This window comes from Perissodus microlepis, chromosome 5 (genome assembly GCF_051167445.1).
Source record: "Perissodus microlepis isolate ML-2025 ecotype Zambia chromosome 5, ASM5116744v1, whole genome shotgun sequence".
NCBI lineage: Eukaryota > Metazoa > Chordata > Actinopteri > Cichliformes > Cichlidae > Perissodus > Perissodus microlepis.
In genome coordinates this window covers 4,936,832-4,953,937 of record NC_140465.1, presented here as the reverse complement: position 1 = coordinate 4,953,937, position 17,106 = coordinate 4,936,832, and the positions used below count along the sequence as shown (strand labels likewise).

Here is a 17,106-nt window from a genome sequence, read left to right as displayed (position 1 = left end):
TGTAAATCGTGTTTTTAAAAAGTAACTAAGTAATTAATTACTTTTGAAAATAAGTAATCAGTAAAGTAATGGGATTACTTTTTTGGGGACGTAATCGGTAATTAGTTACTGATTACTTTTTTCAAGTAACTTGACCAACACTGATGATCAGACAGCATGGAAAGAAACAACTCACAACTCTTCTGTACGTAAACTCATTGCGTAAAACCCCAGTCGGGCTTGAATAACTACGCCTGCACAGCAGGTTATATTTTAATGTTACTGCTCTCACTAATCACCACGGTGTTAAACACACAACACAGTGACCAGCCACAGCTGCTCTTTATATAACACGATCTATCTGAAATGTCTACAAATGGAATGTGGTAGCAGTCGAGTCACCACTGCCACAATGACTTCAATGTTACCTAGAGGGGAAGGGGCGTTACTAAATTTGTACATTCACAACAGAGAATGAGAGATCAGAAGAAAAAGAAGGAGAAGAATCGTAGGGTTAGGGTTAGATTCCCACTGGGAAAAGGGTTGTCTTCTGAATCACCGTGATAGTGTCAAACTGAATTAAAATCAGTGTAGCCACAGTTGGATTATGAATGAACATTTGTTTGATTTAGCCTGAGTAATATAACTTCTGTATAGAAAGATGGGCGTGGTTGTGTGGCTTTTAATTGTATTATTTCTAATAGCCAGCAGGGAGTGACTCCTCTGTTTGCAAAATGTTCTGCTTCCTTTATCTTTGACTGCAGTAAACACTTTCCCGATGAGTTTCTGGGGTCATTTAATAGTTTCTTCTATTCACAGTCTTTGATTAAGTTTTATAACATGGACCAGACCTACTGGATGTGTCATGGTCTTCAAGTCCTCCTATGCCGCCTCACTCTTTTCTATCTTTTCTCTTCTCTTTATTGCACGATCTCTCGTTCTCCCTGTCTATCTGAATGTTGGTGTCAGTGTGTGTGCTAGCCACACGCTGTGTTTCAGGGGTGGGTCCTACTCTGGTTTCCCACCCTCAGAATCTGCACACCTGGAACTAACAAATTCACCTGTTGGTTATTACCTGAGTCTTCTACTTAATAGGAAGGAAGACCTTCAGCTGATGGCTGATCATTTTTTGGGACCGAGTTAGTGATGGTGCCTCCTTACCTGCCTGTTGCTTTATTTTTGCTCTGTGACTTTGTCTAACCTTCTGTTCTCCTCTGTGTAGAAAACCTGGAAGTGGAAACCTGAGTGAGTTACCAAGAGAGAGATTCCTGAGAGAGGTTTATTCTGTGCATGTGTTTGTGGGAGCCCAGGCTAAGCTAACCTTGAATCTTTAATTACTGTAAATAAACACGCTGAACTTTTCTCCTGAGTCCAACCTGTACCTCTAGTCAAGAAAACATAGTATGATAATGTCTCAGTAGCTCTTCCATGGTAGCTGGAGCCTGGCTATGTAGAGCTTTATGAATTAATGATAGAATTTTAAAGTGGATGCTGAATTTCACTGGAAGCCAGTAAAGTGAAGAAAGAATGGGAGTGTTGTGCGCCTGCCTTCTAGCTCTTGTTAGCAGCCTACCTGCTGCATTCTCAACCAAGTGAAGTCAGGCTAAGGAAGACAGAGATGCACGTAACACAATAGTTACAATTATCACAGCAGGAGAGAATCCAAGTGCATACTGAAAGTTCCAAATTATTGAATGACAGTAAGTGTTTAATTTTTGCAATACTTTTGCAAGACTGGATAAACTAGACCCTACAATAATACATAAAAACCCAACAATCATATGACCCCCTATAAGCAAGCACTTTGGCAACAGTGGGAAGGAAAAACAGGAAAAAACCTCCAGCAGAACCAGGCTCGGGGAGGGGCGCGACCGGTTGGGGAGAGAGAAGAAAGACAGGATAAAAGACATCATGGTCAAAGATGATACTGTGGTTTTGCTTTAAAGGGGGCCGATATAATGACCGGCCTCCTTAGAGAAGCTGTCAGGGTCAAACACAAGAACCCGAGTTATCCCAGGGTTGAGATGGAGGAAATATGGGGACATCCAATTCTTAATAGAAATGGAGAGGCTTTTGAGGTTGTTTTGAGGCTGCTGGGCTTAACAGAAAAATTGAAAATAATTATGATGAAACCCATTTGACAACATCACTGTGCCAGTGATGCGAAAACAGTTCTATAATCCATTAATAAGAAAAAGGTTGCTGAAAAACTGAAATGGAAAATTCACCTTTGTCTAAGTGCACAAAAATATTAGTAATTTTCAGTAAAGTGGACTCAATGAGCGATGGCAGTTTGAAATAAACGGCAGTTTGGAAGTAGGCCTGTAATTCTAAAAGGACAGAACTCTAGGAAGAAGTTGTTTTAAGCAGAGGAAGACATGAGCTCTTTGACCCCTAAACTGGGCAAGTGGCTCCAGCAGATCCCAGGAACAACATCTGAGATCTCTGTCCAGAAGAGCGCAGTCTCAGGCCTCTGGTAGAGGACCTGAGATTGAAGGGCAAAGACTGTTGCTAGGTGAAATTAGAACTCTTTGGCCCCTAGCTAATTGCTTCATTTGCCCATAGTTTGCATGGAAGATGCTGACTTGTTTGCCACGCTCGCTAATTAACCACTAAGCAGCATTTAAAAAATGAAGACATGAGGCAAACAAAAAAATAAAATCTGTGCCCTGCACACATAACTTTTTATGCTCAGCAGCCATTCTGTGAGATCTTGTGTTTTATTACCAATTATTATAGAAATGTTCGATTACAGGTGAGCATTTAGAGGAACATCCTGAAACTTTCCTCCAAGGGAACAAGTAGACCCAAAGCAAAACTTCCCCACAGCATGACAGATTAACAAAATCCCCTCACTGTGGCGGTCAGTGTTTCATTTTGTTCCTTAAAGAGTTGGAGTCACGCACACAGACACTTTATGTGCAGTACATAGAAACAAGGATACTGTGCATGTTCAGATTTACACACAAATATGCACTGCTATATGCATTCTTTCACACACAGAAACACACACACATGCTTTCATAGATGTCGCCACGCTAGTGTGTGCGCCCTGTCAACACCACAGGCTGGCTCTGGGGGAGGAGGGGGAGGGCTGAGAGGCAGAGGCTCATGTTTTCCCGAGTGGTAATTGGCAGTCGCCATACCAACGAGGGAGGGCCAAAGTCAGAGATTGGTGGGGGAGGAGTTGCAGGCTGATTAAAAAGCCCTCCTCGGCAGCAGTTTCTCCTCTCCTGAGCTGTCTCCACTGTATTTCTGTCTTTATTTAGTCCTTCCTGTTATCTGGCCAGTGAAGCGACGCTTTGCGTGGAGGACGGAAGGGAGGGTGGAAGGGTGAGCTGTCAGAAGGACTGGTGGACAGGTTGGTCAGTTTCTTTACCCTGCCAAGTCATCTGCCCATCACTGTGGTAGAGCTGCTTACATCCTGTGGATTTATCTCTGTTTAAGACTGTGAGTGACACCTGGGAAGGCGAGGAGAAACCTGAGAGACAGGAGGCAGGAGGCTGCTCAAATCCCCTCCTCACCTCGCCTCTCACTCCCTCCATCTATCCATCCATCCATCCTCTGTGTGTGTGTAGATGACCTCTGCTCTTCTGTAAGTAAGTAGCTCTGCTGCAGCAACATCCACTCACAATGTTTATTAAAGGCGAACAGACTTCATAGCACCGATCAGGGGTTCAGGGAAAGCATACTTACATTTCTTTTTTTCTTTTTTCTTTAGAAATCATCATTACCTCACTGAATATCTCATTCGGTAGCTGTAATTTGCCACATAAGTTGCCAGTTTCGGTTTGACGCTTTGTCTGGTGCAAATACAAGGTCAGACTTAGAGACTGTTTACACATAATAAAAGCTGCTATTACATAACATGCTCTAAGTACAACAGGTACTGATATGAGGAAGCATTTTTCTTAAAGTTGTACGTCTGCACAATAACTGTAGCTGCTACAAAAATAACATCTGAGCACATCTGAAATCCCTGCCTACTCCCACCTCTCCCCTCAAGGTCTCTTCTCTGTGATCAGCTTCATGCATTAGTACTCACATGTAACCTGACACAGTGATAGCTGTGATGTAATAAGGACCCCTCACCCCAATTTACAGAGATCCATCTACAAACACTGTACACACTGCAGTGTTTGCCCATAAGGGCCTGCAGGTGTAATTGTGCATCTGATGTGTGTGTATGTGTGTGCAGACCAGCTTCTCTTTTCCACTTCATTGTCACACGTTGTTGAATCATGCAGAGTTAAGTCTGCAGCGTTGCTGCGATGGCATCACGAAAATAACTGACTGTAACATTTTAGTGAGAAGTTTTACGTCTGCTTAAGTGTTGCATACTGAGCACGCTAAGAATGTGAAGTCTTCGCAGGCATCAAATAGCTTCGACTTTAATTCAGTTTCATTTTTCTGCAACTGCATTTAGTGACATACAGTTGGCAAATGTTTAGTTTGGCAATAACTGATCTCCCCTTATTCTGGACAGCAACTATAAGCTGGCCTGGCATGTTTGACAGGCTTTGATTATATCAAAATAGAAAAGTAGTGTCTGCAGGGCTTAAAGTTATCAAAACACCTCAGTAAAGGTGCAGAGACAAAATGTGTGTTTTAGTTACTCCAACGTTACCATTAGCTTGCTGCCTACTGTGGTACCTTAGTGCTGTGTGGATATTAGCTGCCATTATGGGTAACCTTAAAAAGCCACTCAGGACCAAAATATACTGAACACAGAGCTGCAAGCAAAAACACAACCAAAAGTGAATCTTTGAACTTGTTGCTAAGCCATCCAGGTCATTATAATCCTAAGTGGTTGAGTTAAAGTCAATGGGACTCCTTTTTAGGTGCATGAAGATATTTCATCTCTTTGAGACATTTTGGTTACACAACTTGCCTCATTCCCCCATTTACACAAACACTTTTTTCCTCTTGCCAAAAGATATTTGGCATGCAGACTGGAGCAACCAGGGATGGAACCACCAACCTTCCGATTAGCAGATGACCTTAGCTTTTGAGCAAGAGGTAGCCAGGGGTGCTTAATAAAGTGTCAGGTGAACATAAATATGTAGCCATAGACAATGTTCCCTCTAAGCTGCGCACGTGCGCAATTGCGCACTGCTGGCACGGCCTCTGCGCACAGAAAATCTGCGTTGCGCACAAAAAAAAATCCAACCTGAATTGAAATTAAAATTAAAACTTTAACAATTCTGTTTTGCAGTGTTAGTCAGTAAGTGACTGGCTGCTCCCATATGGGATTAGAACGATGCCACCTTATCCCGTAGTCCAGCCAATGATGCGATTCACATTCGTATATATGCAGCTAATCCACGTCGTTGACAGGCTATGACAGCGTCCTTATGTGCCGACACCGGTGTTTTAGCTAGCAAAGCGGCTGATGTGGAGTGAAGCCACGTTAATAACAACTCGTACAATCATTGGAGATGTGAGCAGGACAGACGGAACAATTGACGGAAAAAGTGTGGACTTTATACCAGTTTTTAAATTGTGTTGATCGGCCACGTAAAACCAGAGTTATGATAAAAATATCTGCAATGTTTGGTTTTCTTTCTGAATACTGTCGTTGTTTATATTTACTGCGGGAAGAAACGGTAAAAACTGCGTTTCATAAGGAAAACGCTTGAAAGCCTGTGAGCAAAAACAAAACCAAAAAACCCCCCAGCCTTTCCTATTGGTGGAAAAATCTACTATGTGGACCAATCAAAAAATGATATGGCAACATCGCATTTAGTTGTTTAGGAATGAGGGGAAGTTTTAGGAGTGACCGCGGTGTTTTGAGATGTGAGAGATTTACGATGTTTAGCGCAAATCTTGTGTAGTTAGTGTGTAGTGTAGTCAATAGTTTTGTTGTGTGTGTCAGAACAATGAGGCGACTGCTGAATGTTACAGGTGTTACAGCAGTGATACATCTGCTGTTGTCAGGCCTGCAGGTATCAGGCTGTTGTTCTCCTTTATCTCATAGTGGACAGAAATAATTTTTTGGCACAAATAATTTATGTGGCATCAAATTTGATGCAGAACAGCTGATTGTTCTGTAAATAGTTTGAAATGTTTATTTTAAAAAAAATGCCTTGGCTGCATTTTTAGATAAACAGCTGCAAAAAACTTTGTTGTTTGCAAAACTCAGTAACTTTTTTGAAGAAGTAACTATATAATTAATTGCCCAACATTGGTCATTATATACTGTATTTTGCAGACAGAGAGTTACAGGACTCTCTCCCAGACCACAGACTCATAATACAAGTCAGAGCAAATAATAATAATAATAAAGTTGTGTTTTCAAAATTGGAGTCCAAGTTATTTTTTACTTCCAATAGTGTTAACATATTACACAGGTCATGAACAAGATTTTTTTTTTAAATTTTCGTTGTAAGTGGGCTAAAGCAGTTAATTAAAAGTAGTCTAACATAAATGTAAATGTTGTACTTTTATTATTTTAATAAACCATGTGACTTGGATGGATTCGATGCTGGTGTGACCACAGTGCACACGTCTGATGTTGCTCACAGTGGTCCAAGGGATCGCTCAGGGAGTTTGTGTGTTCGCTCAGACACGTGAAAAATTAGAGGCCATAGACACATCGTAGCTTTTTGCAGGGTTCTTTGTTGTAAAATAGATTATCAGGTTACAATTTGAATGTTAACGGGCTATCTGGCTAGCTAGTAGTTCTAAAACTCCCATTAGCAGTTTCCAGCTTACCTGGCAAACATGCTTATTTTTGTATTTGTTAACTGCATATGTGTCAAGCAAAAATGAATTGCAAGTGTAGCAGCAGTGGCTCAGAGGGGTCTGAACGGGATGTGAAGGCTCACCTGTCTGCATGCAAGACAGCAGCTTGGATGTGAATAAAGGGACGTTCCATAAACAGTCACTTTCTTTCTAGTTTTCAAGTGTTTAACACTGAATTTGTCCCATCGCTCCAGGATTAATCCAACAGACCAAACACAACATTTGCTCCTGCTTTTTTGTATTCTGTTAGTCTTTGTCAGCCTCATGACAGCTTCCCGTTTCAGATGACATTATCACATGCGTCACGTGGTTGTGGGTTTTTTTAAAGTAACACTTTGCCACACAGAGAGGTTTGTATAATTTGGAAATCATCATCATGTGTGCAGCTGAGGCACAATAGTAATATTTCCATAAGCAGCTTATTATTGAGTTCCTAATTACAGAGCTCTAGGCCCACTCAGCCATGATAATGTGAAGATAGACCTTATCGTATTCAACAATAGCCATGGCACCAGCTCTGAGATGAACAAACACACGCAAACATTTGGTCAAACACACCAAATGGAAGATCGCTTGCCTTTCACACAGCACCAGGCCTCTCTCGCAACTAATGTGATGAAACATTAAAAGATTAAATGCTCCAGCAAGCCAGAATATTTTGTGCAAATATATCCACCGTGTCCGTCACCTGAGACTCCATTTGTCTTTACTGTGTCTGCATTATTACAAAGGCTGTATTTCATTCGTGTAATCTGTTTAAACAGGACGTGGCACTTCACCACTTTGTTTCTTTGTTTTCCATGAGACGTACAAAAAGTTATGTTTACTCGCTGTTCTCATAAATCATTTGTCAGTCTTTAATAGTACATTTGTAATCATAAACTAGCAGAACTGCCTGACATCCTTACCACAAATGTGCATCATATTGCAAGTGGCTTCGCATGAATGCTGGGCTGCTGGTGGGACCTTTAAATACGATCTTCTATAAATCATGTTCACATTTTATAAAGTGTTATAATGTTACAATATGTGGACAAACTGAAAACTGTTAGTAAATTGCATGTAGCAGTCAACTGAATTCTGTTTTCTTATTATGCATAATCCAAGCTATGGTGGCCTCACCTGGCTGACTAAAGCATACTTGTCCTACAGCAATCAAAAACATTAAATTAAATTAACTCATAACTTTCATTTAACTGATAACAGACTCCAAGGAATGAGAAATTAGGTGAAAAATGGATATGTCTTCATATTTTGCACTGTCACTGTGCAGAGCCATATGTTACTGGTTAAAAGGGCTGAACTAGTGCTGCACAATTATTGCCAAAATGATTATCTTAATTATTTTTTATTAATATTGAGATGATAAACATTTGTCAAGATTATGCAGTGGGTTCAGTGACAAAAACGTTTTTATTCCACATAACACTGGTTTCACATCCATATTGGGGTGACATTCATGGTAATGTATACATTGTTGCATCACATAAAACTGATGACACTTATTCACCTAAATTCAGTTTTATCTTTTAAAAGAAAAGTGTAAAAATATAATTAGAAGAACTGCATCAAAAACAGGGAATTGTTTTCACTTTTAGATTCTGTTCTATTCCTGTTGGTCGCATTGGAAAGCTGGCCCTCTCTGAGCCTGGTCCTTCCAGAGGTTACTTCCTGTTAAATAGGAGTTTTTCCTTCCCACAGTCGCCAAATGCAGAGTGTCATCTGATGGTTGGAGCGTTCTCTGTATTATTGTAGGCCCTTTGCCTTTCAGTAAAAGCTGCCTCGACACAAATGTTGTTGTGAAATGGCACCACAGAAATGAAATTGAATTGAATTATTTTAAACATCTATGTATGCAAACAAGGTATGTATTCACCTGACCTACGTGCATCTATTAGAAGCTCAATGTAAAGTCTTTCACTCTGTTGACTGTGCCCGCATTATGGATGTGACTAAAACCCATATCAAAGCACTCAACAGCTGTTTGACAGCTGTACGTTGACCATTTTCCTGAAGCGTGTTCCTCACTGTGTTTAATGGACAGATGTCTTTGGCCAAAACAAATCTGACTGCTTGGTGATTTCAGTGTGTCTTAGTGAGCTGGATGGATTGTAAAACCAGCTGTACAGGCTCATCTTTATATAAGCCTGAGCTGATGTTGTAACATTCACATTAGTTACCTTACATTGTTTTTCTTTGCTTTCATGCAGTAATTATACTGCAGCCTGTGGTGGCTTTCCAGGCAGCTGAATAAATCAGTTGTGTTGCGTTACAGCACAGACAAAGCTCTAGACCTCTCTGCATATGATTTGTTCTTGATCACTTGTGCTCAGTCCAAATTATTTCCAAACAACAGATGATGGTCCTCTTCAAGGGACAAACTCTTCACCGTCTGCCGTTTGATTTTTGTTTAACATAGTGTTACTCTTCCAGACTAGTACAGGAAACTTCAAGGTGCACAATACACGATGAGTGCATCATTTGGTTTTGTTTTATTGGTGAAGCAGCCATTTTCAATACCGCTTAGGTGGTAGAGTGCACGGTCAAGTCAATCAGAAGGTCGGTGAATCGAATCCTGGCTTTTATAGTCCGTGTCAAAGTAACCTTGGGCAAGATACTGGATCCCAAGTTGCCCCTGATGCATCTATCAGTGTGTGTGTGTGAGAGAGAGTGTGGATGTTAGATAAAAGCACTGCATGAATGCATTTGTGAGCATTATAACACACAGTCAATATATGAAATGGTCAAATTTCACAAGCATTCGCAGACTGCATGTCAGATTCTGTCATGTGCACAGGCAGTAACCACGTACTGCAGCATGTGCAGCTCTGGCTGCTGCTGCTGCCAAGGTCACACTAATTTTTTTATTTTTTTTTTAAAGCCCTAAAGGACGTAAAGTGTTGCTGGGCATTCTTACCTCACTCACACCCATCACGCTTCAAATGGTTGTCACAGGTGTGTGGGCAGCGCTTTCGCAGCCTAGCAGTCCAGCTCATTTAAATGATCCACCCTATCTCAGACAGCCAGTGCTTTTTAAAGAATAACTGTTGTTTTCAGGAATGTTGGACAAAAGCAATTGTTGTGACAGGCTCCTTCTCGAGGGGGGGTTCGGTGATGGCATGGGAAAACGGACATCTAGGATCTGCTTCCTTCTCTGTTGAGGATAAACACTTTAAACTGTGAGCTCAGTTTTGTATTTGAACACTCTGGATAATTGCAGGGCTTTTTCTCAGAAGTTGCTACAGTGCTGCAGCTGCGTTGGCTTATTAGATGCCCGCTCACACACAGACATGTAGAAGACACCTCTGTGGTGTAAGGTAAGCTGTGAGTCACCAAGCTGCTCCTGTCAGAAACCTGACCAGAAGCTAAAACCTGAGGGAAGAGTCTCAAAAACACCAGAATAATCACACACACCAGGTGATGTGAGGCGGTCTGACAGGTGTGAATGTCTGAAACACGATTCCTGTTTCTGCCTTTAAAATATGTTAATTTCACAACCAAAGTTTGTTTTTCCGCTTATACAAACTGAAAGAAACAGAAGATCCATAAAGCTAAAAATCACATCTAGCAGCCCTAATCTGAAAGTTAATATCTCTCAGTGAACACTGTTTTGAGTATTTGCCCCCTTTCTTAATTATTTTTGCATAGATTTGAATGACTTTGTTTCTCAGCTGTTTCTTTTGATAGTGGCATGATTTGTTTCTTTCTGAGCTATTTTCGCCTGCTTCACTTTATCAGACAGGTTTTATTTAAGTGATGTATTTCTGTTTAAGGTCTGGCAGTAACCAGGCCTGGGTGTGGCTAGTGAAACTTTGGATGTTGATTGGTTAAGCTATAAGGACATTAAATTGTAGCTGGTACAATGCACAGCTCCTTATCAGGAGTGCGGAGCAATATCAACAGTAGTACACATGACCTGAAAGATAAGCCTGAAACGTGCCCTCAGTAATTCCTCAGACGGCGTTTCTGAGATAAAAAGCAACACCAGTGTCAAATAAAGCGTATGTATGGTGCCGATCAGAACGCCCTGACTAAACTTAACATTTCTTTCTGTCAACAGGAAGTCCCTCACTCTAATTTTGCACTGAGCCTTTTTGGCCTCACTTTTCAGTCACAACAAATGTCCATTAGGCTGAGCTGAGCTTGTTTGAGCATGATAGCCTTTCAGTGACGCTGCTCCTTTATTCTTTATAGTCTGGGATTAGTTTTTCTTCTTTGTTCTTATACCCTTTGTTTTTCTGTTTGGCAGCTAAATTATTTGGAGAGACATTTTATTTATGCTGCACTTTGCATCACATGATACCACATTTCAGTCTGAATCCTGAGCACTGAAGTCAATGTGAAATCTCCATATCTTCAAGTTAACAGTAAACCTGAGCTAGCAGGATGGTCTATGTTGGATCTATGTCTTTATTGTTGTTCGTGGTGGAGTGCAGACACTCGTTCCCTGTTCTTTGTAAGGATATTAACTTAACATGTTGCGTGCCCTGTTAGCCACTATGCAGGTGTAGACAGTCTAAATAGATGCAGCAAAAAGGAAATCCCTTCATTCATTTTAGGTTGCTGATGCAAAATTTTTACCCTCATTTGTAGAGAAATGAATGAATGCATAAGTACCTTAACAATGCAGCAGACTCACACTCACTACAAACAGTTGCTGAGAAACGCAGTCATGCAACAATCCAGCGTCGATGGGAGCTCAGCCACACTGCTAAGTAGCTCCCCCGAAGATCCTGATGAGCTGCAGGTGTGTGAGATCATCCTCGTCAGGTGTGGCCAGTCTCCCAATGGGACACACCCGGGACACAGGGTTGACAGGCCTGACGGTTACTGTAAACCGGTCCTCCGGAACACGCACACACCCACACACAAACACCTAAACACACAAACCTGGAAACGAGGGACACGAGCACCACGGACCGGCAAATATACACAATTCCACAAGCTACTCAAGGACCTGGGTCCACAGACCCAGGTCCTTGACAGTACCACCAAGTTTGTCTTTTTAATCGAACTGTGTGACAAATGTTGTCACCTGTGGTAAGGCCTCAGTTTTGGTGACTGGTATTTTTTTAGTCCGTTACCTAATCATAATTAGGAGTTTTCTGTGGGGTGGCTGTAGCTACTAATCAGAAAGGACCACAAACACAGTTGGACAGTCCAAGTGATACTTGAATTAAGCCTTGAAGCAAGTGGCCACAGCTCCTTGTTTCCACATAAGTCAGAGTAGTCATGCCCCTCACTGTAAGTCTCACCAATATTTCTTACTCAGTTGTATATAGCATTTGTATTTCTATTTTATTCTATTGTATATAGTATTTTATTTTATTTTATTGCATTCCAGTGTTTTCTAATTTCTGCTACATAATTTTGCACTTTTGCTGTAACAAAACAAATTTCCCACCTGTGGGACTAATAAAGGTCATCTTATCTTATCTTATTATATTTATTATTAACTATTATAAAGTTTTACAAACTTTCCCCACTATAGAGTTATTATGAAAGGGGAAACTGGCCAAAGAGGCCAAAGCAATTTATGTGCTCAGTTGTTAAGGTTTTCCAAGCACATTCATCTGTTAGGAAGTCAGATGCAGGTTCTGGGAATGTCCATCAGCTGACTGCCTAGAGCAAGAATTAATTTTAAAATAAATACTAAAGCTCTTACAAACACATTTGCTGTTTTATTAAAACTTCTGACTAAATGAATTAGAGGATATGATAAACAAGGAAACAGAACAACCTCTATGACATTTAACACGTGCAGCACAAACCATGTCTGCCTGGGTTACAATAGGCCAGTCTGACCTGTTTGACCTCAGTACTTTTGCTATTCACTCATGAATACAGTGGGGCTACTGTTGACACGGGGACATGGGGTGACATGTAACAGAAAACAGCAGAGTACAAAGAGATTTATTGTTTCTGTCAAACGTCTTGTCAGTTTTATCTCATTTATTAGCATTTATCTTCATCATCGAAGATGTGAACTGAGAATTTAAGAGCGATGGGAGATGAACAAAGTGATGGAAATGTGTAGCAGAGAACAGAAGGCTGCGACTGTAGTCTAGTCAGCCTTGATTGAAAAAACAAGAATAGATGGGATGGAAGAAAACAAAATGCCATCTTTATTAAGGCTTCAGCCTGGAGACAAAGAGGAGGCGAGAATGTGACATCATATTTCTAATTACAAGTATTGTGTAATATGTCACACAAATGTTAAGCACAACAATGCTTGATTTTTCATCATTGATAAAAGGGGGACACCGACTCATAAACAAGCCTATGTCAAGTCATTCAGGCTCGACTTTGCTTAACACAACACTGCACAGAGACGTCTGGCAGAATTGATTATCACTGTGGGACATGGAGGCAGGGGGAATGTCTGGGTTGCTACCTCTTAAGCTAATCACACTTGTTCCTGACACGACTTAAGTCAAGTCCCTATCAAATGTGCTTTAACTCTAAACTCTTCTTAAAACTGTGCTGAAGCCTGTGAAAAGTAAAGAGTAAGCATTCACGGTGCTGCTTTGTCCACAGTAACTTCAGATTTAGTTAAATATGTTAAAGGACATGTTAGACTGCTGAGAGCTCTTCTTCAAGTTTGGTTTGAAGTTCCTGAGATGTACGATTGTTATTTGTATTGTTATGTCAGCCAGCTACAGGAAGCTCACACTGTCATGGACTAAACACAGAAAGCTCAGGCCTCAGTTACAGCTTGCTTTTAAAGCTGAAATTATAAATGTTTTTAAAGCATCAGATAATAAATGACTACATGTAATCGTACTTCTGGTGGTGACAACATTAACCGTGTAACAATCCCTCAGTTTTGCTCTGCTCCAAAGAGCTTTTAGCAGCTTTAGCAAATTGCTTTGGTTCCTCTTGGTCACCAACTCCACGTTCATTGTTTTACCAGTAGAAGGTGGTTATTCTATCTTCTATATTCTGGATGGGTCAAGTTCAAGACTTGACCTGTTTTAACATTTAAATGACCAGTATTTAACATTTAGTCTTCTTGTGGTGAGAAGTTGAAGACTGAAATCAGTGTGTACCCTTCTGTCACACCTTATCTTTAGTCCACACAGGACAGAAGAGACTAGCAGCAACATGGAGACCAGCGATCATGAATTGCCAAAGAAATTCGGCAACTTGCAGCAAAAACGGGTGAAATAACTGCTATAGACTCTTTCCACTAGTGCCTGCTTGGGTCAGCTCAGCATGACTCGACTTGGTTTTTAGGCTTTTCGATTAGGTGGTAGTACCTGCCCTTTAGTACCTACTTCGCAGGGTTTCAAGCAATTGGCTGGTCAGTGGCGTCACTGGATGAATCATGAGTGTGTGTCTTCTTCCTAAAAATCAAAACCGCCATTTCTCAGAGCAGCAGGTATATCATCACCACGACGTCCCCCATTGTGTTGTTTGTGTTGCATATAAATGACATCAAAGGACTTTCAGGCACGTTGCTATAGCAACCCTACGCACATTAGGTGCTACTTGATTGTAATGGAAACAAGTTGAGTTGATTGATGGGTAGGTGGGGGGTACTTAGTGGATCATAGCACGGTTTTTGTGCTCTCAAAGAACTCAGTGGGACTGTGCACAGGAAGAATTCATTCATAGCGTGATGGCGTTGGTTCCAGGGTGGATACTCTGTATTAGAGAATTACCTATACAACCAGGTTTCAACTCCAACTAGCTTTTGATGACTGTTCTGGGCTACAGTAGAAAGAAGACAGCTCACTTCCATCTAAATAAAGTGCTTATTTGATTAATTTTACTAATATTCATATAAGGAGTTCATTGCCATTGTGATCGTTCTGTATTCAGGGTTTATTTATGTAATGTCTTAGATTATATAACACTTTGCTCATACAGAGACGTGTATTTGTGTATATATGTGTATTGTTGCAGTATGGCTGGATAATGGCAGCGAAAACTTGATTGGCTGCATTACAGACTGTACAGCAGCTATTTCATAGTGATTGTCTTTCACCACTCTGTGAGCAGCACTGTCACTCCCATTCATCTTCTTTTAGGGAAAATGCGCATGTATTTGTGCACGTGTGATGGTGGGTGTTGTGCAAGCAAAGGGGTTTTTTTTCAGTCTATATGAAGCAGTGGAGCACACAGTAATTTAACCCCAGGCTCAAGGTCAGTTAAGAGCGCATGAGCCATCAAACGAATACACAGAAGACACTGACAGACATGTTCACGTGCTGAACTCTACTCCCGCTGTTTCTCACACACGTTGAACATAAAGCAGAGAAAAGCATGTATGACGATGATTTTCACACATGAACAACATGCGAGAACATGGCATGAACTACATAGAAAATAACAAAGTAGTGTGTGATAACAAGACCAACCTTGTGGAATGCACATATACAGTACAACAAACTGTTTACCTTTCCACCACATGTGCTGTTGGTGTGCAGCTGGAGACGTTCTTGCAGGAGGAGTCATGATACTCAAAGAATCCTGAACAGAAATCTGTGGGAGACTTCAAAAAATGGTGGTTACCTCTGCCCCTCGAGAGCTAATTAGCAGCTGAAATATATTAGCTGTTCCACTGACATCGGTGCATGGAAGAGATTTAGATGTGTGGTAGACTCTCTTATTCATTACCAAAGTAAACATTTACATAAGGGTACTTTTTATTTTTTTGTCTTAGTATCTATGATGTAATGTGAGCCTTTGATCAAACAGTGAGTTATTAATACAGCTTTAATCTTGTGAAACTTTGAGCATTAAAGTGATTTATTTCTAAAGGAAAAAGTCTTTCAAACCTTTTTTGTAGATCCTAGTGTGGATCAGATCACAGCTTGTGCTGTCAGAAACAAGAAACGGCCATGTCAGGTTTCACTGGACAAACACAGCAGTCAGATGATGCAGCAGTCTGAGTGATAGCAGGCTTATGGCCTGCTCTGACGCTACGCCAGAGCTGCTTTTTACCAGCCTCTCAGGGTCATTCATTCACTCACTTTCAACAAACTGAATGGAGAGATAAAAATATATGTTTGCCCAAGGCTCTATATCTGAATGAGTGCACATGTGAACTGTGGTTTGAGTCACAGTGGTATATAGTCATGCCTGTTCTGTTAAATGCAGATGGACTGTTGAATGTGTCATATTTTCTGAGGTCTGTGCTTACTGACCATGAAGCCCATCAGCTGGCCCCATTCTAAACAAGCGCACACAAGGGGAGCTGTGTATGCCACGGTTCACTGGGCCATGGGTGTATGGCTTTTTGCTGAATCAAACACAACATCCACTGAACTACTCCAGTAGATCTGATTCTAACCCAAAAGTGCAATATTTTGTTAGCACTCAGCAGCTGAGCCAAGTTACTTGATGCATTTATAAGTACGTAACTAACAGGGCTACTGTCAGCTTTTGCGATTATCTAAATCAGCGGTCCCCAACCCCCGGGCCTCGGACCGGTACCGGTCCGTGAGTCGTTTGGTACCGGGCCGCGAGAGTTGAGGCTCAGGTGTGAAATGTATAGTTTTCAGGGTTTTTATCGGTTTTCAGCGTTATTTTGTTATCGTTTACTCAGTTTTCCTTGGTCTTTTCACGTGTGTTATGAATAAATTTTCTTTTTTTCGGTACCGGTACTAGTTTTATTTTGTTGTACTTATCCGCGACACCTTAAAGGCCGGTCCATGAAAATATTGTCGGGCATAAACCGGTCCGTGGCGCAAAAAAGGTTGGGGACCGCTGATCTAAACCACGATAGTGAAAAGCAGATTGTTATTTCCATCCACAGTACTTTATATTTAGCTAAGCCTGCACTGGACCTCCCCGTCCTTTCATGTGCATACGTGGAAAGCCAGAGGCAGGGAGAGCAGCAGCAAGACCCCCCAGCACAGAAAAGGACAGGCATCAGTGACAAGTGTCTTCTATCTGCTTGGTTGTGGTGAGAGTGTAACTAACCCTCTGCAGTCCAACTCACCATGAGTGCCAACCCCTAATCATATATTTTGGCAAAACAAAGGGGGGGGGGGATACATCAAAATTTTTCAAATTTTGTTTCCCCCAATTATTTAGTTTATCAGTTAGAAGAGTAACCATTGTGGCGGTACTGGTGACATTACTTTAACTTGTTTTGGAATGTTGCAACTCTTCCAGTCTCCTCTAACTGTAACGGATTAATCAGAGGTCGGCTGGGACATATTCCCAGGTCACTCTGTGCATGTAAGTCATCATACTGCTTATTTTGCAATCACAATATAAAATTCTCTGTATCCATGGCTAAATCATCATAATAATTTACTCTAATGTTATCCTAATACCTAGAGATATTTTGAAGAATAAACAATATTCCATCCTGTTAATAAAATAACATTAATGTACTAATGCCCAATTCATTTTTAATTGCCAAATAAA

At 41.0% G+C, this 17,106-nt stretch overlaps 1 protein-coding gene across 3 annotated transcripts in view; it reads left to right on the top strand.

Annotated features, from left to right (window-relative positions):
- The first annotated feature begins 3,197 nt into the window (after positions 1 to 3,197).
- The window catches only part of cdk18 (cyclin dependent kinase 18), a 63,370-nt gene continuing 49,461 nt past the window's right edge, over positions 3,198 to 17,106 (top strand). The window contains exons 1-2 of one of the 3 annotated variants that reach the window (XM_084927469.1): positions 3,198 to 3,340; positions 3,427 to 3,574. The gene's annotated coding sequence lies outside the window, so the exon portion shown is untranslated. Of the gene's footprint in view, positions 3,341 to 3,426; positions 3,579 to 17,106 lie in introns of all 3 variants that reach the window. The other 2 variants (XM_084927468.1, XM_084927470.1) reach the window with 2 other exon arrangements.